This window comes from Thermobia domestica, chromosome 1 (assembly GCF_964235325.1).
Source record: "Thermobia domestica chromosome 1, izTheDome1.hap1.1, whole genome shotgun sequence".
Classification (NCBI taxonomy): domain Eukaryota; kingdom Metazoa; phylum Arthropoda; class Insecta; order Zygentoma; family Lepismatidae; genus Thermobia; species Thermobia domestica.
Window position 1 is genome coordinate 251,240,097 of NC_137454.1, and position 25,319 is coordinate 251,265,415.

The window sequence follows — 25,319 nt, forward strand, 5'->3', positions numbered from 1 at the left end:
CCGCTGTCCGGAGAACGAATTTTTCTCAGTGTATGGGTAGTGGATCTGGAAAGGAAGGGGGGCCGCGGTGGCTCAGTGGTAGAGCGTTCACCCCTGGTGCTTGGGGTCCCGGGTTCGATCCCAGCCCCCGCCAAGTGAACCTTGTAGTGCACAAACACCGCGTGTGGGGGGTTTCTCGGGATGCTCCCGTTTCCTCCCACTTTCTTCATTCCACCATTTCATTCATTACTCATCATCACCGTCTCCTTTAGCCTAACCGGCATAACCGTGGGACGTAAAACTCAAAGATTTCATTTAATTTTTTTTTCTGAAAAGGAAGGGGGGTTGCATGACGTCATGCCGTCCTCCGAGCCTATCTTTGCCCATTTTATTTTTTTTTTAGGATTTTATTTGGGGGGGTTAAAAAAATCTTTATAAATATGTTTGAGGGAGTGTAAAAATTAATCGAAAAGATTTTTTTCAAATCGTATCAAATTCGTTTACAATTTTAGGAATACTTTTCCGAAGATCTGCTTTCACAGTCATCCTAAGAAGCTCATCAGAACATGTTGTTAGTCGGTGGACGCGGGGTTTAGTTTTCAATGTTTTCACTGGCACGAAAGTTTACAAACCAATACCATATAGTGTGTTCATTCACCACTTCTGGAGCAAATGCACTTTGTATTTCGCGGCTAGATGTGAAGAATATTTTAACTTGAACTCTTGAACAAAATACCAATCGCATTTATGCGTTCTCCATTATGTATTTTCACACGATCCTGTTCAACGACAAAGGACCGCGTGGCTCAGTGATACGAACTTAGGTAATTTCGTCACCGGAAATTTCGCCACCGGAATTTTCGTCACGGTGATTTCGTCACCGGTAATTTCGTCACCAAAATATTAGCATGTAGGTTATTTCGTCACCGGAAATTTTGACATAGTAATTTCGTCACCTGTAATTTTGTCACCAAAATATTAGAATGTAGGAAATTTTGTCATGGTCATTTTTTCACCTTTGTTGAACTAAGTAGAGACAAGGTAAACGACCAAAACAGCTAATCTTATCTTAATCAAACTTGGAAGACAATTCAGTTGGTGTTCGACTCTGGAAAATCGAAGTTTCGGATACTTGACGCAAGAACAAACAATAATAAAAGAACATAATGTCAGCTTCAGAAAATGTTAAAAGCATAGGTAAAATGGGCCGCTAATGGATTTATATATCACTATTTACAAATATTAAGTTTTCAAAATTTCAGAACAGAAAATAGAAAAAAAATATAACTTGTTATAATGCAATAAGTGTTTTACATGTTGATTTTCTACTATTCATAACATGATAGGAAACAACAAGCAAAATTTTTTTCAAACATTTAGTTCCAGTGTTATACGTTATGCACAAAGACTGGAGTCATTTCTGCAAAATCTAAAACACTCTTCTAGTTTTTTTTTTTTTTTTTTTTTTTTGACCCACAGCATCTTGATGTAGCACAGTTGAAATAGTTTCTTCAACTTGTTGAATTAAGTACTATCAAAATAGTCCGAAAGTTCCAGCTCTTCCTCCGAAGCCTCTTGTATTCCTGATGCACATCTGCTGCGGGAAGAAATGCCAATCAATTCATTTTCTCGCATAATAGACGAAATTTCTCATTGCTCTTGTACCATTCTGGGAATCCAATCTCTTGGACCTTTCTCCACGTTGAGTGAGTCAGGTGAAAACAAGCAATGTTGTACACGAGTTGAATTTCCAAAAGTTGCTTTTAGAGCCTGCATTTCCGCTATCTCGAAATCCATAATCACAGTTACAGGGGTCGGATATTCACTTAATTCACTGCACTGATGCACCACCGCACGAAACAGTTCTTCATATGAATTCTGTGTCTTGCTCTGCATTAGGGCGTACACCTAGTAAATTAAGTCTCACTTCAAGTAATATATACGTACGTGATATATATATATATTTTTTTTTAAGGAGTCATTGAAAAGTTGTCGTCCACCATGCATGTTTCACTTCTCAATAGCTCCATAAGGCTATATTTAAAGGAACTTCCAGAAATACTTATACGTTTATCTTAATTTATATAAATTTGTTTTCTTCACATATATCCAATAACAATTTGCCAATGTTTACTCAGAGTTGAAGTATAATATTCTTCCTTCAATAGCTCCTAAAAATGATCACTCTTTTCACATGACTTAGTTAACATGGAGGAAGGTCCAAGAGTTTGAGGTCAGAGAACGGTACAACAACGATGCAAATTTTCGTCTACTTTGCAGGAAAATTAACGGATTGGATATGTACCCATATTTGTTTGCTATTTTCTGTTCTGAAATTTTGATATTGGCGAAACTTAATACTTGTAAATAGTGATATGTTCACCATGTTGCCTGTGCTTTTAACATTTTCTGAAACTGGCACTATTTTCTCCTACTGGCGCTTGCTCCTACGTCGAGTACCCGGAACTTCAGGGGACGCGGTGGCTCAGTGGTAGAGCGTTCACCTCTGGTGCTTGGGGTCCCGGGTTCGATCCCAGCTCCCGCCAAGTGAACTTTGTGGTGGACAAACACCGTGCTCGTGGGTTTTCTCGGGGTTCTCCCGTTTCCTCCCACTTTCTTCATTTCACTCATCTCTCATTATCACCGTCTCCTTTAGCCTAACCGGCATAAGCGTGGGACGTAAAACTCAAAGATTTCATTTCATTTCCGGAACTTCAATTTTGCAGAGTTCAACACCAACCGAATTGTTTTCCAAGTTTGATTAAAATAACGTAAGCTGTTTTGGTCATTTGCTTTCCCTCTATTTAGTTCAAGAAGGGCGAAAAATAACCGTGACAAAATTTCCTATATGATAATATTTCTGTAATAGAATTACCGGAAACCTTTTTTTTCTCTTATCTCAAATACGATATCTAAAATATGTACTTCTTTATTTAATAAGCTATCGATTATGCTGCATAGTTTTGCTTCAGTTGAAGATTAAGGAAAGCTTCAAAACTTCAAAAACTTTTTCGAGTTCATTCTTTGTACTTCTATTATGCTCTAAAAGAAACCTGTGATGAAATTATCGTGACAAAATTTTCGGTGACGAAATTACCTATATGGCAATATTTTGGTGACGAAATTACCGGTGACGAAATTACCGGTGACGAAATTGCCGTGACGAAATTTCCGCTGACAAAGTTTCCGGTGACGAAATTACCGCCGCCCCAGTGATACAGCATTCACTTTTGGGCGTGGGCGAAGGTAACATGAAGTTATACAAGAATGACAACGCATTTTGGGAGTATTTGGGAACTGCGTCGGACATCTTAGCTCTTGTAGACTGGGCTCCTTTGTTGCTAATCGCCTATTTCAGCGTTCTTTATAACTGGCACACAGTGACACACTAACGGGGTCCAACAGGTCTGGCCCCCTCAAAACATCCTAACTCTATATATATTTGTACACTTTCTCAATAAAACTGTATTTGTTCGACATGGAAATGATTGATATAGCACAAAAATTTGATTTTACACTTCATCTGTACTCTTTCTCTTATAAGAGGCCGCGGTGGTTCAGTTGCAGAGCGTTCACTTCTAGTGCATGGGGTCTGTGGTTCGATTTTCGCTCACGCCAAGTGAACTTTGTGGTGGAGAAACACCGTGTACGTGGGTCTTCTCGGGGTTCTCCCGTTTCCTCCCACTTCTTCATTCCACCATTTCATTCATTTCTCACCATCATCATCGTCTCCTTTAGCCTAACCAGTATAATCGTGTGAGGTAAAACTGAAAAATTTCATTTCATTTCTTTTTCTTCTTCCTCATTATTATTATTATTATTATTATTATTATTATTATTATTATTATTATTATTATTATTATTATTATTATTATTATTTGCTTGTTTGTTCGAAAGCAGTGTTCCCAGAGCTACACTGACATCCTTCCGGTGTAGCACTGAGGCTACAGGAGATGCAGACCAACAGTCTAAGGCAGGATCTAAACCATCATAATGCCTTCAACCTTTTCCAGCAAAAATCGTCCCGGGACCACGTCCATCAAAGGAGCGGGCTCTAGGTTTTTAGACCAGCAGGAAGAGCATAGGTGTTACTAAAGAGAAACTACTCCCGACTAGCAACTGCTCATTACTCCAAAGAAGAAGAGCTATTATTATTATTATTATTATTATTATTATTATTATTATTATTATTAATAATAATAATAATAATAATAATAATAACAATAATAATAATAATAATAATAATAATAATAATAATAATAATAATGTACAGGTGTCAAAGGTTAGTGGTAGCCCAAGCCATGAAACCAGTATACGGCACTGTTATATATTAGTTTCCCTAATTCATAATCCTTTGTTCAGACGCGCTACTCCGTTTGACTTAGTCAAGCTTAGACAGTACTGAATGAGCAGAGTGGTAAATAATTTGTGCTCTACTGGTAAATCATTTGTAAAACTAGTTTACGTATGACCTCGAGTTTGACTTATTTCATTTTTTAAAAGAAAATACACGTTAGGGCTACTCAACAAAGTAAAAAAAAAAAGTTCATAAAACAAAGTAGGTTTCTGTAGTGCAATATTTTTATTTTCACAATTAATATTGAAACCCCAAAAGGTAGTAGATTTCTACCACTTCCGATTTTAGTAGAGAGATTAGAATACAGACGAAATGTATATTTTTGGGACGCTTAACTGATTGCTTCTTGTTATCTATTATAGATTTATTCTATAACTCTCGACGTTAAAACAGGAAGTTTCTGATTTTCGACCACTTCCGGTTTGAATAGAGGCCTACAACAGAAGATGGCAGCTATTTTTAGAACGCTGAATAGAATGCAGAAAACCGCTTCTTACTGTTACAATTCCTGTTCTATGGATATGACTATTGAAACCGGAAGTGGTTCATTCCTACGACTTCCCGTTTCAATTGAAGATCAATAGAGGACATGAAAGGTATTCTTGCAGTTGCGTAGCGAGAAACTCATAAGGGGGCGTTCACACACAAGCATTTCATATATATATATATATATATATATATACGGGCATGGGCGCCGATCCTGGGGGACCAAGGTGACCCGGGACCCCCCAAAGCACTGGGCCCCCTTATTGTAATTAAGAAGATATAATATTTGGAATAATTTGAATGCAATTTGTTTTAAAATCCTCATATATGCCTTCTGCATCTATATGAGGCCCCTCCCCCTCATTTTACAGAGAAATCGGCGCCCTTGTATACAGGCGCGGATCCGAGGGAAGGCTATAGGAGCTAGTCCCCCGCCGGATTTAGGGACTGCAAAGGTGCACTTCCCCCGTTTGTTGTAAATATACACTATCTAAAATGAGAAGCGAGCAGTGAAAATAGCAACACATTCCGAAACTTTTTGCCATCATGTTTCTGTTTGGGGCTTAAAAGAAAGCAGAGCTTTGCAAAAGCATGATTTTCTGAAGGTTGAAGGAAAAGAATTCACCAAGCAAAATAATAACTTTTGTCAAGTAAGTAAGAAAACATAAGGCAAGAGGAGAGAAGGATATTTTTGTCCTGCATTCCACTTGCGTCCCTGTTTAAAATATTTCGGCCAGTAGTTACTGAAAAAGAAGATACAACGTACAAGACAAGTAGAGTCGAGACTGTCGGCGACCGAGCCCAGACATAATATATAATGATCTTTATTCTTTAAGCGATACTTGGAAACCAAATTTGATTTAAATCTGACCAATAGTTACCGAGAAATAAAGTACCACATACAAACAGAGCCGAACCGAGCCTGTCCTTTGCCGAGTCGGCCACCAAGTATAGAGATGTTTATTCTTTGGATAATGGGCTATCTGCACACCAAATTTCGATTATATTTGGCCTGTAGTTAAGGAGAAATAAAATAGAACATACAAGGCAAGTCGAGCCGAGCCTATCGCCGACCAAGCTCGGTCATCACATGTAGTGATCTTTATTCCTTAGATGATTGGGTACTTGTGCATCTAATTTGGTTTAAATTTAGCTGGTAGTTACCGAGGAATAAAGTACTACATACACACATACTTAATTACATCTGGAGTAAAACTACAAGCCCCCTTATGCTTACTAAGGAAACTAAAAAGAAAAGTTCTAACATTACAAATGGAACATACTTCATGTAAGCAGAATCCACTTTCAACATTACAACACTAATGGGGAGAGCTTGAGGCGGGTGAGCCCCCCTGACTACGCCACTGCACTTTAGAGACACTTGGGAGCTATTCGATTGGAGAATACTGCTTTCATCTATCTTTTACCGCTCTTGCTCTATGTAGACCAATATTTATTGAAACGAAAAATTATAGTTGAATGAACCACTTCCGGTTTTAGTAGAGAGTTAATAATAGAGATTAAATATGTTCTTACGAAACAGAAACCCGAATCTTAATACGTATTACGTTTTTCGATCTATGATGATCAATGATCAAACCGGAAATGGTTTATTTAAACCACTTTCGGTTTGAGAAGACTATTTTAATAACAAACTCACTTCCTAATTCTTGACTCTTTGTATTTTTACCAAATTTGGTGATGATTCATGAAATACTTTATTTATTTATTTATTTATTTACTTTTTGTCACACACGGATACACGCGAATATGGTAAATATATAATGGAGTTTTGATAAACCAAACTCTAGTTATTCAAAAAAAAAAAAAAAAACAACAACAACGAAAACTTGATTTTTGCCATCCCTGCACACAATTAATCCGTTCTAACCACAGAAACATAGTACTGTGTGCGTTTTTGTGATAAATATTATAAAATGAAAAGAAATCTATCCTTCCAGAAAACAAAAGAAATAGGAAAATATATAAGAAACATTTAGACTTTTTTTGGTTGTACATTTGTGAGTGGAAGAGATTAAAGCTACTGCTTCGACGGAGAATCCATCCGTTTCAACCAACAAAAGATGTAGAAAAGCAATTGGAAAGACATTCCGTACTGAGGTTTCAAAGATCATTATCTTTGTTCTACGAAGTATTTTGTTGACACGTGAATCATACCAACTTACGCCGAAGAAGCACATTCAGATAGTTGCGTCGTAAAGTTGTGGGAAATCAGTAGGAAGTGGGAGTGGGAAGGGAGACTGCTCAAGGCATAAATGATTATGAAACTGGAGGGGTAGACACGGGTTTCACTTTTCAAATTATCATAGTACATACCTCCTCAGCATTTGTTCTTCAAAGAATGTCATCCATAGTAATTCATGAGGTTTGCAAGTGGTCTTTTGACTCTTTACCTGCAGTAACTCAATACGGAAGAATGCATTACAATTAGGTGCAAAATTGTGACAGCCATCTGAATTGTATTACTCTTTGGCAACAAAATTACCAGTTCCTAAATGCAGTATTTTCTAAGATATTTATGAATTAAATTTTACATGTTATCTTATGAAGATTCTGAAGCCTCTGATGATGGGAAGACATCCCCTTAAGCTGTAGGTCATGTCTGACAGTGGCGTAGTCTGGGAGGATCACCCGGCTCAAGCCCCCCCCCCCCATTAGTATTGCGATGTTGAAAGTGGATTCCGCTTACATATAGTATGTTCTAATTGTGATCCTGGTGTTAGAACTTTTCTTTTTAGCTCCCGGCGTAAGCTGACCGGATGTTGTACTTTTACTCCAGATGTACTGTAATTATGTGTGTGTGTATGTACTACTTTATTCCTCGGTAACTATCAGCTAAATTTAAACCAAACTTGATGCGAAAATACCCAATCATCTAAGAAATAAAGATCACTACATGTGATGGCCGAGCTCGGCCGGCGATAGGCTCGGCTCGGGTTGCCTTATATGTTCTATTTTATTTCTCCGTAACTACTGGCTGAATATAATCGAAATATGGTGCGCAGATAGCCCATTGTCCAAAGAATAAAGATCGCTATATTTTACAAAGCGACAGGGCAAAGGACAGGTTCGCCTTTACAACAACAAAAGAACTACGAATATATTTTGTTTGACGGAAGGTGAAGGGGCTGAAATATAATTTTGGGTGTGAGAATGTGTTCATTTGGCCCTGTACATTGTCAGTTATTCGCTTCAAACGCCATATTTCTTACCTTTTCATGCCGGCATATGTAATGACTTCTATATATTGATTTGCTATATATTACAGGCACGCCACGAAATCTCAAGTCTGAATCCAGCAACAAGATCATATAGTTTTTTTTTTTTTTTTTTTTTTTTTGTAAGATATAATTTATGCAAATGTCTATCGCCAAACTGAAATATTCAGTCATCATTGGCGATCTGGCGATCGAAAATTCCAACCTGGCGACCAATTTGGTACATGGTTTTGTTTTATATTACTTAAGCACCAGACAAGAGTTGGAAAAATAGTTTTATTTTTTTTATAAAAAGAACAAAACATGTGTTTAAACATTAAAAAAAAGATGTTCAAAACGTTTTAAACATGATTTAAAACACAGACGAAAAAAACACATGTTTTAAACATTTTTAACAGTTTAAAACACGATTTTTAACATGTTTCAAAATCATGTAATAACTTATTTCTTAGGACTTTTTGCTCTTTACTAGCAACCGACCTTTTCATTTATTTTATCCTGATTTACAACACTGTGCTGGGTACAGAATATTTCAGTATAGATTAGTAATTCTCAACTTATTTCATATTCCAACCCCTTTTTATTACACCCTCTTGCCAGTGATTTTCATAAGTACTTTCTTGGTTGTAATTAGCTTTTTAGGTAGATTTTAAAATCTACCTACTGTGGAGATTTCACACAATCTATCAATATGCATGGTGAAACAAAAGTCCTCACCACCTTTGTGCGTTGAGAACGGATTGAGGTAGAAAGGTGAAACTTTTAAGTGGTCTGACACATCAGATAGTGCTATCAAGCATCATGGCTGCCATCTTTGATTGGAATTCAAAATTTCAAATACAAATGGAGTCATGTTACATGTTTTAAGGCTACAACTTTACCAGAAATACGCTTGTGCGGTTACTTTAGGCTTAAAACAAGTCTTTCGGAGTTACTGCTTCTGAAAATTTCCTAATTATGCTCTTAGGGGCTAAGATCGCGTTTCATGGAGGCGGGTGTGAATTTTAATTGCAAAAATTTGATTACTATTTCAGAACACTCATGCTAATAAAATTATCTTAAAATAATAAATTTTCGAAAAGTAATGATAGTTTGAAGCACACTTCATGTTGTGCTAACTTTAGAATATTTTCTGCAAGCCTATGTAATTGGTTGTTTTTTAAGTCAATAATTCATTGAAGAAAAGTAATATTTGAGGCGTTCAGAGCACTATGGATCCAAGTCCATTTTCAATAAGGTTCAGGTTTGCTCAGCAAATGAATTTTATTTCCAAACGTAATATTTTCGCAGTCAAGAGTCCGCAATAAGTATAACTGAAACCACGTTAAAGGCCGTGGGATAGTTTCATATGACAGCCACTAGATAGGGGCGTCAATGGGGCAGGAGGGCATCCGCCCCCACCCCACCCTGAATTTCAGACTTTGGGGGCAGTAAGGCAGTTTTAAAAACCTTTCGATAAGCAAGATCCAACAAAATAAGTTTGAGGTCCTTACACCGAATAAATAAGGAGGAAATACAGATGATCGAAACTGGAAAGTTGTTCCAAATGATGTCGTTTTTTCTTCCCGTAAAACTAATGTTAAGCGATTCCAAGTTGTACGGAGACTGACAAGGTACATTCGCGAAGTGTCCCCTCGGGATTCGTGTAACATTGATTCAAATGCAAAGTTCTCCGTGGCCCAATGTGTATTGTACTAATTTAAGCGGCCCATACCGGTAATTTCCATATTTATGGGCCTTCATATATCCAGAATTCAATCATACACTACTATAACACTCGGACACAAAGTTGATTTTAGTTTCTTTAGATTTCAATGGACATGAATATGGGCATATGCAGAACAAATTGAATCAAGTACTCCTTCTCTGACATATGTTACCCACCTTGGCCGCCATCTTGGATTTAACTTTCGGTTTTTCAAATGGCAATAGGTTCAAATGATACATCAAATTAATGTAAACTTTTCTCGGAATTTCATTGGTGTACTGAGTTTTATCGTAGCTTGTAAATGTCAAGCACTTCATATTGAACCAAATAGAAAGTTGTGCAGGGCCCCGTGTGTATATGCAATCTTTTATGTGTTATCGTTGATGAAATATTCTCTGAACTTATATACATGCAGACACACAGATGTCAATACGGAAATGGTAGGTCTTTACCCAAATTTGGCCGTATCTGGATCTACATTAGGCATTTTGACAGTAATACAATACTTCCTTATTATAGTATAACATGGAAGTAATAACAATCACTCATGGAAATGTAATAAGATTGTTTTAAGGAGTTTACCAGTTAGAAATTGTTTTGATTTGTCAACATCAAAAACGTAAGCGTAACTAATATTAACCTGCAATGTCTATTCGCAAAGTGGCTGGAGGGAATGAACATGTAATACCTTCCAAATGGTACAAGCTACGGTAAAATATATTACACCAGTGAATGTAAACGTAAATGTCCGATGTAACACTTGCACCTATTTCCATTTGAAAAACCAAAAGTAAAATCTAATATGGCGGATCTAAGATGGCGGCCGGGATGGGTAACATGTGTCAGAAGCAGTACTTGATCCAATTTGTTTTTCATATGCCCATATTCATGTCCAGTGAGTAACATCTAAAGAAACTAAAATAAATTTTGTGTCCGAGCGTTATGTTAGTGTATGATAGAATTCCGGATATATGAAGGCCCATAAATATGCCAATTACCGGCATGGGCAGCTAAATTTAGTACAATACACATTAGACAGCAGAGAACTTTGTATTTAAATCAATTTTACACGAATCTCGACTCGAGGGGACACTTCACGAATGTACCTGGTGAGAACCAACATGTTGGCTACTATATCAACAAATGCCTGCGATATATTAATTTCAGAACCGCAATTTAGAACCACAAGAACCCTATGTTTGTTTTCTGAATACAACATGGAAAATTTGTTTCCATGATAATTCTTTTATTTACTTTTTAATATCAGTTCTACAAGTAGTACAACCTTCGACTATGACACTTTCTTGCAAGTTAACTTATAAGCATTTAAACAATAAATTGAACATTAAAAATCAAAGGGAGAAAATGAGACAAAATAAACTGTAGATTACCACATTGCCACGAGAAGTCAAAACATTCACATGAGAAGAAAATAGTCTTCTGAATGGGTAGCACTTTTTGACAATTTTCTTTCTCTGGCAGATTTTTTTTTTTTTTTTTTTTTACAAAAATAAGATAAAATAGAAATATGTTTAAAGGTGCAAAGGTGCACGTGCACCCCCTCCCTTGTAAATATACACTACCTAAAGTGAGAAGCTAGAAGTGAAAATAGCAACACTTTCCGAAATTTTCCTCTGTCATGTTTCGATTTGGGCTTAAATCAAAGGGAAGTTTTGCAAAATCGATAGTTTAAGTCAATTTTCTAAACGTTCAACAAAAGGATTCACCGAGAACAGATACTTAGGATTTCCAGGGCATTTCCTCATTCACACCACAGGTGCTAAAGGCATTTAAAAAAATTCAATTCAATTCAAATGTAGGCCTACTGGTAGTTATTGGTGCACCCCCTCAGAAGATCCTTTCTACCAAATCTTGTGTGTTGGTCCTCCTTGATGAGTTTCTCGCTACACCACTGATGTCTGATATGTATTTGATTTATAAACTAAATTGCTTGCAAGCAAATGAAATGGCCTTCCTGCTTCCCTGGGGGCCAGTATATGTGTAACTTTGGTGTATGTAGCTCCGGGTTCGATCCTTGTTGGGAAGTGAGCTCGAGCTTCAACCACATTGGTTAGTGCAAGACTGTTGTAAAATAAACATATATGGTGACTACCGGCAGTGAGCTCCTTCATGCCTAAGCGCTTAGCGTACGCGCCTTTCGCCTGGAAGAAACGGGTTCGATTCCCGGCGTGAGCACATGTGATTTCGATTCCATGTTAATCAGTAGGTCCCGTCTCATAAAGCCTCGCTGCCGAAAAAAACGTTAAACTCCAAATCAACTCAACTATCGGCAGTGTCATCACAAGAAGTAAAAATCTTATCAATAAGCTTACATTAAAAACTTCACTCTTTGATCATTTCTCTTTTTCTTCTTTTTAAATACAGAGCAATCAAAGTAATGCTATTCTCAAAGGACATGTGCCTGGGGGGCCTAAGGTGTTTACTGAATCTTAAGTATGAGGAAAAAGAAATCAGACTGAAAAACGTGGAATTTATTTACTAGTATAATGGAGATTATTTTAAAGCCAACCTTAGACTCCCTGTCGCCAAGGATGTTTAAACGTTACTCAAGCGTAACTCCAAGACCATCAGAATTGAAGAAGATGAAATACAGGTACAAAAGGTAACCGATAAAGAAAAGAGAAACATAGAAATGGTACTCATCATAACAAAAATATGTCTACTTACACAAAAATGTTCTGCAGAATTTCAATACGTTTCATATCGCTAAAATCAAGGAACAAAACCCATTGGGTTCGAGAGAGAACTGGTATTCAGTGGAACCAGTTTTATCTTAACAATCTCAAGCAGGTACGACCTACGTGGGTATTTCGAGTAACGCTAATCCCTTGGTGACCGTAACTACAATACCAAAATGCAGAATGTTCCATTGAATAACGTTACTCAGCGTAACATAATTCAGAGCGTACCATTTTAAAAGTTACACTGACTAATAACGTTACTAACTAGGTGCAGAAATGGGTTACAAAATAGTAACCGTAACAGATAACAACATGTAAATATTGCACATTTCGTTAAGTTATCCACCCTTGCTAAATTCCTGATGTTTTTCGTCATTGATTTTAAAGTTATCCAATAAAATTCAAGTGGGGGAGCTTATAGCGTACATCCTTGGATTAAGAAAATTGGATACGCATCCCTCTTTCACATTTCTAATATGTGAGGTAAGAATTTGTACTGAACAATAAGTAAATCAAAATTTAAAAATGAAACGAGCATGGTTAATTCATGTTTAAGAACAAGATTATGTATATCAAATGGAAGAGCCCCCGACCCTATCTCCCTACCTTGTACGACAACGTAGAAAGAGTATAAAAGAATGTCACCTAGCTATACTCGCAATGAAATGACATTATCATGACTTATCCCCAAAGAATGCTTTTCAATGTTATTCCTCAACGCTCTATTTCCGTCCTGAATCCCTCTTTAATGCCCCTGCTGTCACGGAAGAATAAGTCTGAAATAATCCCCAGCTGTCGCCTCAAAGGTTCGAAAAACGGTCCCTCTATAATTCACACCTGCCGTGAACACAAAAGCCACTTACAGTACAAATGGATGAATTTGAATGTAGCCTATCCCGCTGTGTTCTTCCTCTTTAAACTAAAGCGCGTAAGAAGAGCACGCCAGCAATTGAGTATGAATCAAACTACATCCACAAAGGGTAAAAATATAACACCCACTTTATTTTACATCCAATTTTGATATTGTAAAGCTATATACCCAATAGTATCGTTATTTGCTCAAACTACGATTTTCTTTTTAATAATAGAAATGACTGAAGCCAATCTAATGAATTAGTGATGGAGATCGTTCATCCCCAACGCTGGACTCATAATAGGGTTATCAACTTTCGATTATTCTGGTTTAATCTGTTCGGTGATTTCTTGTATGAAACAATTTTTTTTTTCTGATAATGAAAAAGATTAATACATTGAATCTGAAATAATAATGACAAAATTAGGAGACTGTATTTATTCACTATTCATCATTTTTATTTTACTGTGATTTGCTACTTGCTACGTGCAAAGTTTAGTCATTGTCTTGTATATTCTTGAAGAAAAACAATTCACGGGGCAGTATTTCGATTCCAGATTCCGCCAACAGGGCTTTATGATCGACAAACACCGTGTGCGTGGGTTTTCTCGGAGTTCTCCCGTTTCCTCCAACTTTCTTTATTTTGCTATTTCATTCATTATTGTAATCACCGTTTTCTTAGCAGCTGAGTATAAATATGGGACGTTACACTAAACGAAAAAAGTAACAAAATTCAAGCTACAATGTTTTGGAGTTTCTACAAAAAGACAAATCTCTTATCTGTAACGTTGGAGTGATATTAGCACGTTATATCATCTAATAATAAATACTATTAAATGGTGTTTATGAACGCGTGAAGAGGGTATTTATAATTTTGAATATTATTTGGTCTTGAACAATATTTCAAGTGATAATAATAATAATAATAATAATAATAATAATAATAATAATAATAATAATAAGAAGAAGAAGAAGAAGAAGAAGAAGAAGAAGAAGAAAATAAAATACAGTGAATTGAAAGTTACAGTTGTATAAGTTATTGTCTAGATTGTTGCAGTCTAAATAACACAGATGAAACTCAGCAAAATGTTCAAAAACACAAGAAGTTGGGGTTTCCTTACAATAAAAGATAGGACATTTGCGAATATGGTGAAATTTTCAAAAAACGTTTTGTCTTTTTGTGTAGTCTCTAGATTACCGAAAAATGTTAGTCTGACGTAACATGTAAACATCAACTCTGATTGCAAATCAATTACAACGTAACCTCTACGCGTTAAAAAAGAAAAAAAAAACAGTATTTCAAGACAGTTACATAATTTCTTTCAAGTTTTTTGATTTACGCCTTTTTTTTTAACCATTCCAATTGAAATTGTTTCACTTATTTTGTGAATGTGATTTTCCCTATAATCCTCAGCAATTTACTTAGCCATGAATACCTGTCATTAATGGTTACCTTTAGCTCATGCTTGTAGTCATCATGAAATAAAATAAAAAGTTATTGAGATTAACTTATCCTCCTTTCCGATATCTTCCATCTCGGTCCAACAATGGTATGTATACTACATTTCAGAAAAGCAAGCAGCGACGTTGAGAATAAAACGTAAACACACGTGACGTATTAGTAGCACGCAAGAACCTATCATGTCCTCTTAAAGCACGATTGATTATTTATTATATATATCATCACCAGTCGGACACTTTCTACTCCTCGAGCATCTTGAATCTTACGCCTTGACGCACAAACGAAAAACTGCCCACGCTGACTTTCTCCGGGCAGCACAAAGCAACCTACAAAATACTTAGCACAGTGTATTTATTTATTCACACGTCATCTTGTCAAGCAAGTCATTTGCACCACAATTTTCATATTGTTACTGATAAACAAAAAAGAAGTGTGAACTACCTGTAAAAAACAATTAGAGCCTAATTTGAGTGAACACACGAAAATTCTTAAACGGTAAGTTGAATTTTTTTAAAAAGGATCTGTGTTAAAACACCGTCTGTCAATAAAAAGAAGAAAAATAAATCTACGAGCAATTAAACCAAATTTGGATCTTCAAATTTAAACATTCAGTGAAAGCACACAGCGCAACGGATAAAAAAAGCAAAAAGGAAAAAAAAACAGAAGAAAACACATTGTGATTTTTTTTATTGAAATTATTCTGCTAAATGATGCATAATTCAAGAAATAAAAATTTTCTAACACACTTTTATGTAACTTCACTCCTCACTGAATCAGAAAATGTTTAATTCGAATTTCTTTTAAAAATCTCAAAGCAAGGATTTTTTCAATCAAACAAACTAGAAAACAACGTTCGCTTGAAAGAAAGACGAGACCTTCATGAACAGTTCTTCGTTGTTAACGAAAAATATTTTCTTCACATAATAATTCATACGATTTTACTATCCGTCCATAACAGCGTAAATAATTTTAGTACTTGTAAAACTTACTGTTCATATTTTTTTTAATATCAATTTGTAGTATAATCCATAATATTACGTATTCGACAAATTATTTTAGAAGTTTAGGATTTTGTTATTTTGGAATTTTGCTATATTAAGAGGCAACTTGTCTGATGAAACTAAGAGGTTTAGTTCGTTAGCGAAACTGTTACAAAATTATTACTTTTAATTAAAACTTGCTCTGTTCAAAAAAAAAATCTTTGAGTTTTACGTCCCACGATTATGCCGGCTAGGCTAAAGGAGACGGTGAAGATGAGAAATGAATGAAATGGTGGAGTGAAGAAAGTGGGAAGAAACGGGAGAACCCTGAGGAAACCCACGCACTCGGTGTTTGTCCACCACAAAGTTCACTTGGCGGGAGTAGGGTTTGAACCCGGGACCCCATGCAGCAGAGGTGAATGCTCTACCACTGAGCAACCGCGGCCCCTTTGCTTTGTTCAGTTTGGACACATAACAGAGAATAGCCGACCACTGTACTTAGGTTCTTAATTGACGTGGTTGAACTGCACAAAGAATGAAATGAAATCCTTCAGTTTCCACGATTATGTCCTTTAGGCTAAGGGAGACGGATGATCAAGGCAAGTGATGATGGAAGAAGTGGGAATGTGGAAGGAAACGGAAGTACCCCAAGAAAACCCACGGACACGATACTTAAAGATTTGGACCTGATAATTGCATTGTTATATCCTCCTCCTTAAAACAGTTTATAAAGAGATGCCTAGAAACTGGACTAGAACTATTATTGCTACTGTCTTTTGAACATCAATTTGCATTCTCGAATAATTTGACTCTAATACTTTCTACTAGCGATTAGGCCTAATTTACGATTGGCGGACAATTTTGACACTTCGGTAAATAGTAGTTAAAAAGTTTACGAGAACTATATGTTACCAGTAATGCTACTTGTTGATATTGCTCACAATCCTCAAAAGTAGGACGAAAATCTGTCTGCCATGTCCATGAAGAAGTTGCAGTAAATTTGATATTTTCTTCGAATTCTCAAAATAATGGGGAACATTTTGTTTTTTGTAATGTGGTAGCTACAAAATACTGTGAAAAACACAGTTTTTCCAAACATAGGTACTTTCACTGAGATACTTGTAATCCCGATTTTTGATGTCAAAATCGAGTGGCTCATATATTTAGCCAACGATAAGCAATATCCACTTCCATCGTGTAGCGAAACGTCAGTTGGCCACCTTAGGTTCTAAAGAAAACATCCAACTTACACAAATATTCAATTTCATATCAGATGGTACCGAATTTTGTAAGCAAAGTATACAGACGTATGAAACTGCTTTGTTTTTTTTCAATTTTGACACTGTCCCTTGTTTTCAAATTATTTTGAAGCAGTCTACAATTTGCATTATTCTACCGTGTAATCGCCATCGGCATAACTACACTCTAAAACGAAAAAGAAGCGAACACAGTTCCCACTATTAGCCAGTAAGATTACTTGTAATGTATATATAGTATATTTATAATATGAGAATAACAGTTCTCCTTCCCCCTGGTTTCTTGTTTTACCAACGAACTGCTTCTACAGGAAATACATATTGTGTAGCGCAGCAATTTCTAGCCATTCTTCTGATTCTCATCATATTGCAAGTTATGCAGAGGAAATTATAAATGGTAAAAGAAAACTTTCCCAGAGGGCAAAGGACCTTGCTCCTTTGTTCTGCATCTACTTTTACGCATTACTAAGCGTAATTTTATACATACGCTATTCACTGTATACAACTCTGCTTTTTTGTTGTTTTGTCATCGCAACAGAAAAGACAATATATGCAGTCCTAGCTTGTTTCCATCTGCTTTGATGGATTGAGGCTGCAGTTTAGCATCATGAACTTTGCTTAGAATTTGGAAGAGAATAATAACTTATCCCGAAGTAACGATATTAAAAACTTCCATAGCATATTTCGTCAACAATTTGACGAAGGGTCGTATCTCAAAATCTCACTTTTTCAGACATAAAGAAAGAAAAAATAAATAAGCGGACAGGAAAGCAGTTGAATATGTAATAACTCGTCACCTATTCCAGATAATAATTACATGTAATTATTGATCATTTATTGCATATTTAACATTTACCTCCTCTGTGGAGTTATATTTCTTTCTTTATGTCTGAAAAAGTGAGATTTTGAGATAAGACCCTTCGTCAAACTGTTGACGATTTGTATTTATTACATAAACCAAGGATCCAATGCCGGATACATGGTTGTATAGTATTCTGCGGCATTAGGCTGAGAACCAGTCATGAGTTCGATTCGAATCTATTTAAGATAAGGAATTTTACCATTATAACTACCTGTTCCTATCGACTCATTAATTTCACTGCAAGTGTTTGACGTAAAAAAAAAAAAAAATGAAAAGTTTCAAATATCTGTATGTACGGTACTATTACATTTAGTGCTTATTTGAGCAAGTACTAAATAGTGTTAAGAACAAGAATGATTAGTAAGTTGACTCATTATTTGTTTAACTTCAGAAACTGTTGTGAATCACACTTGAAACGATAAGGAAATGAATACAACCCGTTTTGTTGTATAGCAGTCGTACACAAATTAAACTATGAGAACAGTCAATGGCGTGCAATGTATGAAAATCACTGCCAATCATTCCAGTTCTGCATCCAACCTCATCACATTTTGTGGAAACCATTACAAAAATCAACGAATACTATAAAGATCAACTACTCAACATTGTAAGAACGTCAATGCTCCAAAATAAGCATCTGGCAACGACTGGTGAATGAATCTTTTCTTGGAGATGATCTAGAAGAAATATGACTCGTTTCTTAAATTATATTTTGATTACTACCAAAACTTACATTGCCAAATTCTAATATTATACTTTAAGTTCAGATCTGTCTTTTAATATGAAAGTCCTCCTCAGTGATTGAACAGATGGCCTCAAACAATCACTTATGTTTCTCCTCATGAAACATCCAATATTTCTAGATCAAACACTTGATTCCATCCTTCAGATTACTCACGTGCATCTTTTCAACATTTGCTACCAGAAACTTTCAACCAGTCTTCCTCTTCTTTTTCTACTACTACTATTACTACAATAATAATAATAATAATAATAATAATAATAATAATAATAATAATAATAATAATAATAATAATAATAATAATAATAATAATAATACTGGTTTCGCTTTCGTTATTCGAAAAATAAAAGCTCAGTGGAAATTATACTTGATTCATGCAGGGGTGTATACCTACTTTTGAGCCACCCTGCATAGTTTATAAGTACTACAATTTATTATTCGCAAAATGTTAACGGAAAAATATCTGTTGCCTCCTCTCCGACTTAATATTTGTACACACAATGAGGATGTCAAGCTTAACTTATACATGCTTTCAAATTTAGCTGATACTAGAGATATAAGTAACTGGCTGTAAAGCTGCATATCCTTCCGCTTCATCTTTCAGAGTGCGACCAAGTCGGATAAGATGTTTATTGAAAGCAAACGGTTCAAGCACACTAACGTCTTGTCACAAGTGAAATGTCTGGAAAATGCTTGAAATCTAACACCACTTGTGGAAAAATTTCGACAATGATTCACGAAGAAAGTTTTGTAATCATGACTACTACTCACATGTAGAATAACAAGTAAAGAAATTAGCCCTTCATATTACAATTCTATCCCTCCCTCGTAGAAAAAGGAAAGTCGGTTTGCATTTTACACACATCAGTCACACAGTACTATCAACCACGGTTGAATAAATGCTGAATTAATGAGTTAAGAAGAAAGAAAAAAAACACGAAAACATGACAAATGGCTTCCTACCTTTATTGAATATGCAATAACCATCACAATGCGCATCCTCGTGCTAAAAACAAGCACAAAACTGTTCTATTAAATATCAAGAGAGTAACTGTATTTTGTAATCAAGCCTCGATTCCAGAAGTAACTATCTATTTTTCACTCTGAAGCACCAACAACGAGAGTTAAAATAATTCTGGAATTCTCTCCAAGATCCCCACGTCAATATTCATTACTTTACAATTCGTACGGCCACGACCGGCAGACAGATTTTTTACTCCTTCGGTGTTGTAACATCACATCAATTTTCATCGCCATTTCTGGCTGGCTAGAACAAAACTTCTAGCTCCTAGTTCAAAAACACTTCTAATCATGTTACAATGTTGGTTCAACTTATGAGAATCATGTGGGTCCCGACGGAAATCGAACCTGGAATCATGTGCATCTGAACTTATACTCATTAGTTTTTTCCTTCATAATATAATGTACATTTTTTTTTTTTTTTTTAATTTTCCCTTCTGAAAAATTCAAATGTTCTCTGTAACAACAAAAAAGCAATCATTTGGTCACGTTCCAATACTTTCTTGGTTTTACTTTCGAGGAGAAATAACTAAAAGGGCGTCTATTATTTTAGGTGGAGATGCCATTCCTCAAGCGATGTTCTCTTGAAATGGAATCCAATGTATAGCTTTACGTTCTACGATAATGTCTTCTAGGCTAAAGGAGACGAACGATTAATGAAAATGAAAAATTATAAAAGAACTAATGGAATAAAAGCGTGGAAGAAAATGAGAGAAGAGATACTCTTGAGGAATTACATGGACACGAACAATGTTGTTTACAGACTTACATGTCCTGGTATCGAACCAGGAACTTCTCGCACCAAGAACTCCTGAGAAAAGCGCTCTAATACTAATGGTCCCTAGTGTTTTCCTGTGGCAAAATGGCAAATTCACCGAGAAATGCAATGACAACTATTACAACACGTACAGTGTATCCAAATATTAAATAAATGGGATAATTTTCTAACCATTATCTTCAACGCCACAGTGCTCCTCAAAATCTCGTTTTGAAATAAAATATTTCAATTTTACGTCCCATGGTTTTGCCGGCTGGGTTAAAGAAGATGATGATAATGAGAAATGAATGAAATGATGGAATGAAGAAAGTGAGAGGAAACGGAAGAACCCCAAGAAAACCAACACATACGGTGCTTGTCCGCCACAAAGTTCACTTGGCGTGAGCTAGGATCGACCCAGGGATGTCATGCACTAGAGATGAACGCTCTACCATTGAGCAACGTGGCCCTGAAATCTCGTTTTCTGGAAGGACTTATCCTAAGAGGAGGGAGTGGAGAAAGCCAAAACTTTATGCCAAAAATACAGTATCTCACGAGCTCGTGAAGAGATGAAACTCGGTATACTCCTCATTAAAAATAAACGTCCCAGCGTTTTTAAAAAATTCTGTTTTAAGGCAGGGCAGGAGGCATTTTCTATATAAATGGAAATGCACGTATCGAGTTTGGCGCTCAGTTTCTTTCAGATCACTGCACCGAATTTGGTGATCTTTTGGTACAGTTTATCATATTATTGGGATGGAGGTGACAAGGGCTAGAAATGGGGTGACATGTAAAAATAATCGAGAACGACCGATATTAATAATATTAAATCCATAGTTTTCAGGTTCGCTAAGATGAACAATGACATCTTTGATGTAGTTTAAGTCCAAATCGATCCCCCATCGGGATTGAAGATAAAGGAGTGACGTAAAATAATAGAAAGCGACCGATATTAGTGTCGAATTCATAGTCTTCGGGGTCGCTAAGATAAATATTGATTGAAACTATCGATACCGTTTAATTCTAAATTCAGCTCGCATCATTTCGAAGTTGCGAAGGGACGGTTTTATCAAACACATGTATTAAAATGCGTATCCTAAGGGGGGAAGGGTTGAAATACATTCCATAAACTTACAGTCCATGTGCGAAGGACAGACATTACGATACAGCCAGTAATAATATAAACCTGCAAAACTAAAAATAAGATATGAATCAATAAACAACATGAAAATCGCGAAAGGAAGTACAGTACCACAGTAAGATACTTCCTCATATATAGCTATTGTCTATTAATACGTAACATACTCGATGCACAATGCGATCTTATTCATACGCAACGCAATCATTACACAAGCTAAATTATGTTTAAACAAATATACGCACTACCAGTATAACAGACGCAGTTAACGACTTAAGAAAAGAAGAACTTTTACTTCGCATTATAATAAAAAAATAGAGTATTGTATGTAGTGTTTTTATGTAAATATTGCACCCAACATAATCATGTACCATATAATGCAATAATATGCATGGTATGGATTTCAAAAGTAAATAAACATACATGTAATATATACGCTAAACTGACATCTTCCTATTCACTATGGTCGTGACAATAGGAAAAAAAAGAAAGAAAACAAAAACATATTTATGAACCCATCATTTCTACTACATAAAAAAGTGTTAAGTTGCAGATGAATAAGAATTACTACATTCGCTTTCCAATCATTATAGTAATTACATGGACACGAGATAATTCTCTAATTTGCATGTGGACAATTATAAATTCGTTCCGCCAAAAACTTTTACAACGATGTTACGGCTACTGACTGTCGCTTTTATCTGGTAACTTCTTCAAAACCATCTTACACATATGATGGGACTTATTTTCTTGATTACCCAATAATTTCGCTACTTATATTGTTACATAAATCACATACGAGAATGTAAAAATATGTTACAAAATATTAAATATATACTTTTTAAAAAAATAGTCCTAAAGAGAATCATTATTCATATTGTGTAACAATAATAGCCTATATTCTTATTTAAGTACTTGAATTTTTATTCTTATTTATTTATTTATATTTTTCACCTTATAAGCAAAATAAATTCTAAATCCCATTGATGACACAAGAAAATCTTAATTTTATTTGAATCTACGATAAACATGATCCAAAACCTACAGAATATTTTTTTTCTTCATATAACAACAAAACTATAGTAAAATTAGGATAAGTGGTAATTAAAAATTAATTTACATGAAACTGTTTGAAATTGAAATTTGCCATTTCCAATAATTAGAGTTACTACAAATTATTTTTCCGATTAGCAATACTCGTGAAATTGACGTGTAATGACACCAGTGTTTCTTCCAGACATGTTTTGTTCCCCGGAGCTCTGATAGTACTTTCTGTTGGAGGAGACCAAAATAATACGTCTATAATATAATAATAAATAGAAAATACCGTGTGAAAATAATACTGTATATGCCCCTCCGAATTCTAAGTGTGCCCCCTCTGGAACATTTTTTGGAAAGAAACACTGAATGACACTCAAATATACGAAAGTTGTACTAACGCAAAGAATAACTTAAAAATGTTTCTGCGGCTGGTAAAACTACTGGTAGTGACACGGTTTGTTACTAAGGGTTATATGAAAGAAAATCACATTGAACGATTACATCACGGCATTTTGTGTTCCTAACTTTCACGTAGATTTTCACGTCAACTACCAACTTATTAGTATGCAACGTTATTTCCGAAGGTTTGTGCACAAAATTCTTAAGTACTGCTCTGATTTTAAGAAAAGGAGCTGCACTTGCATGCGACAGAGATCCGAACACATACACCACTACGGATGAAACCGTAAAGAATTTCCTCCGTGAAACCTTCACTAAATTTACAGAAATACACCGTCAAAGCTAGTAAAACATTAGGTTCTTGCAGCCAATTACAGTTATTGCAGACTGAAACTGGCCATCAAAGAGAAGTGAGTTTATTTTGGTAAAGGTAAACAAACTGTAATGGAAACTGCTTGTTTTTTGAAATCATTAGAATTTGGTCATGAACTCATCTCCCATTATTACGGTAAAATGTACAAATAGAAAGCTAAATCAGTAGCACTGACAACAATAAATTCACATCTTCTTTCTAATTTTTGGAGGAGAACCATAGTGGAGGATTGAAATTGCATGTTATCTACCTGCGTTACAAAAAAAAAAAAAAAAAAAAGACAGAAAAGGGGAGTATCCTAGCTATTTGCTCTTCAAATATTTGTTCGCTTGCACTGTAAATGTTTAAAACATTGAACAGAAACAAAATTGCACATGCAAAGCGATGCAAGTGACCCAGCAGACTACGGAGTCAGACACGGAATTGAAAACATCACAGAAAAAGTAGACACAAAAATCGATCTGTCAGGCCAGAATTGAGTTACATCCTACAGACAGTTGCAACTGCTTCTTCTGTATATCATACGTGCGGGACCGCGATAGTTTAGTGGTAGAGCATTCACCTCAGGTGCATGGAACCCCTGGTTCGATCCTAGCTCGAACAAGTGGATTTTGTGTTAGACAAACAACGTGTGCGTGGGTTTTCTCAATGTCCTTCCGTTTCCTCCCATTTTTCATTTCTACATTTTATCCATTCTTACCATCACTGTCTCCTTTAGCCTACACGGTATTAATGTGGGATATAAAATTGAAGGATTTCATTTTTTCTTCTACATCTCATTACAGCTACTAAACAAGAATCAACCGGGGATTACAACAAAACCAACAAAGGGCTATGATCGGCCAGAAGACTATCAATAGGGTGAAATATGATGAGCACAATGACTTGAGTCGTCGATATTCCTCACCTTCTAGATCGGAATTTATTATCTCTCAACTCAAATGAGTATCCAATTGCCTTAAAATGTCCACACAGCACCAAAAACACTGTCCTACCAGGGATCGAAACCAGAATGTGCAGTGCTCTATTAAAGCATCATATTCGCTATTTTTCTTCGTTAATAAACCGATATTCTAACAATTTGCAACATGAGTGAAAAACAAAAGAGTGGGGAAAATCATTACAGTGAACACGTCTCGAACAGAAAAGTTTTCCCCAATTTGATAATTAGAGACCGGATGTTAGGCAAAATGCCTATTTTTTAATATTAAAGATATGATCAAAAATAACGTTTTAGAGTTTATATGGGGGGTTATAGTTTAGATTTAAGCCAATTTTATTTTGCCTATTTCGACCTTTACTGCCTAAATAATTACTTTAGTGCCTAATATTGCCTATTCTGTACATTTTCTTCAAAATAAGCCTTCATTGAGAAAATATATAACTTATATAATGTAAAAATACGCACATATATACGTATATTAGGAGTTAGTAAACACAAGCACGTGGTACGTTACAATAAATGAGAATATATATATATATATATATATATATATATATATATATATATATATATATATATATATATATATATATATATATATATATACAGGGTGAACTTCAAAGATGTGCATATACTTCGGGAAGTGATAAGTGATACCAAAAGAAGACAAACAGTCCTCTTGTATTTTGTCAAATTCCGCGTCGTGTACAAGTGACAGAGGTGCTAACTTGGAATCGAAAATCGAATCCTGACAATTGGAACGGAACCGAAAGATGTGCACATACTTCGAGAGGTGATTCGTGACATGAAAAGAAGACAAAAAGTTCTCTTGAATGTCACGAATCACTTCCCGAAGTATGTGCACATCTTTCAGGATCACCCAGTATATATGGAATGCATAACAAGCTTCGTTTTTATATGCACAATAAAAGAAGATATTGAACATTATTTATAACTTGAATCTATTTTTAATGATATTGAGTGTTATCTTCAGTATTTCGAGTTACATTTTAGTGCCTATT

At 35.5% G+C, this 25,319-nt stretch overlaps 1 protein-coding gene across 2 annotated transcripts in view; it reads right to left on the minus strand.

Moving 5' to 3' along the window:
• PDZ-GEF (PDZ domain-containing guanine nucleotide exchange factor) overlaps positions 1–25,319 on the minus strand; it is an 835,430-nt gene that overhangs the window by 804,249 nt on the left and 5,862 nt on the right. The window lies entirely within an intron of this gene.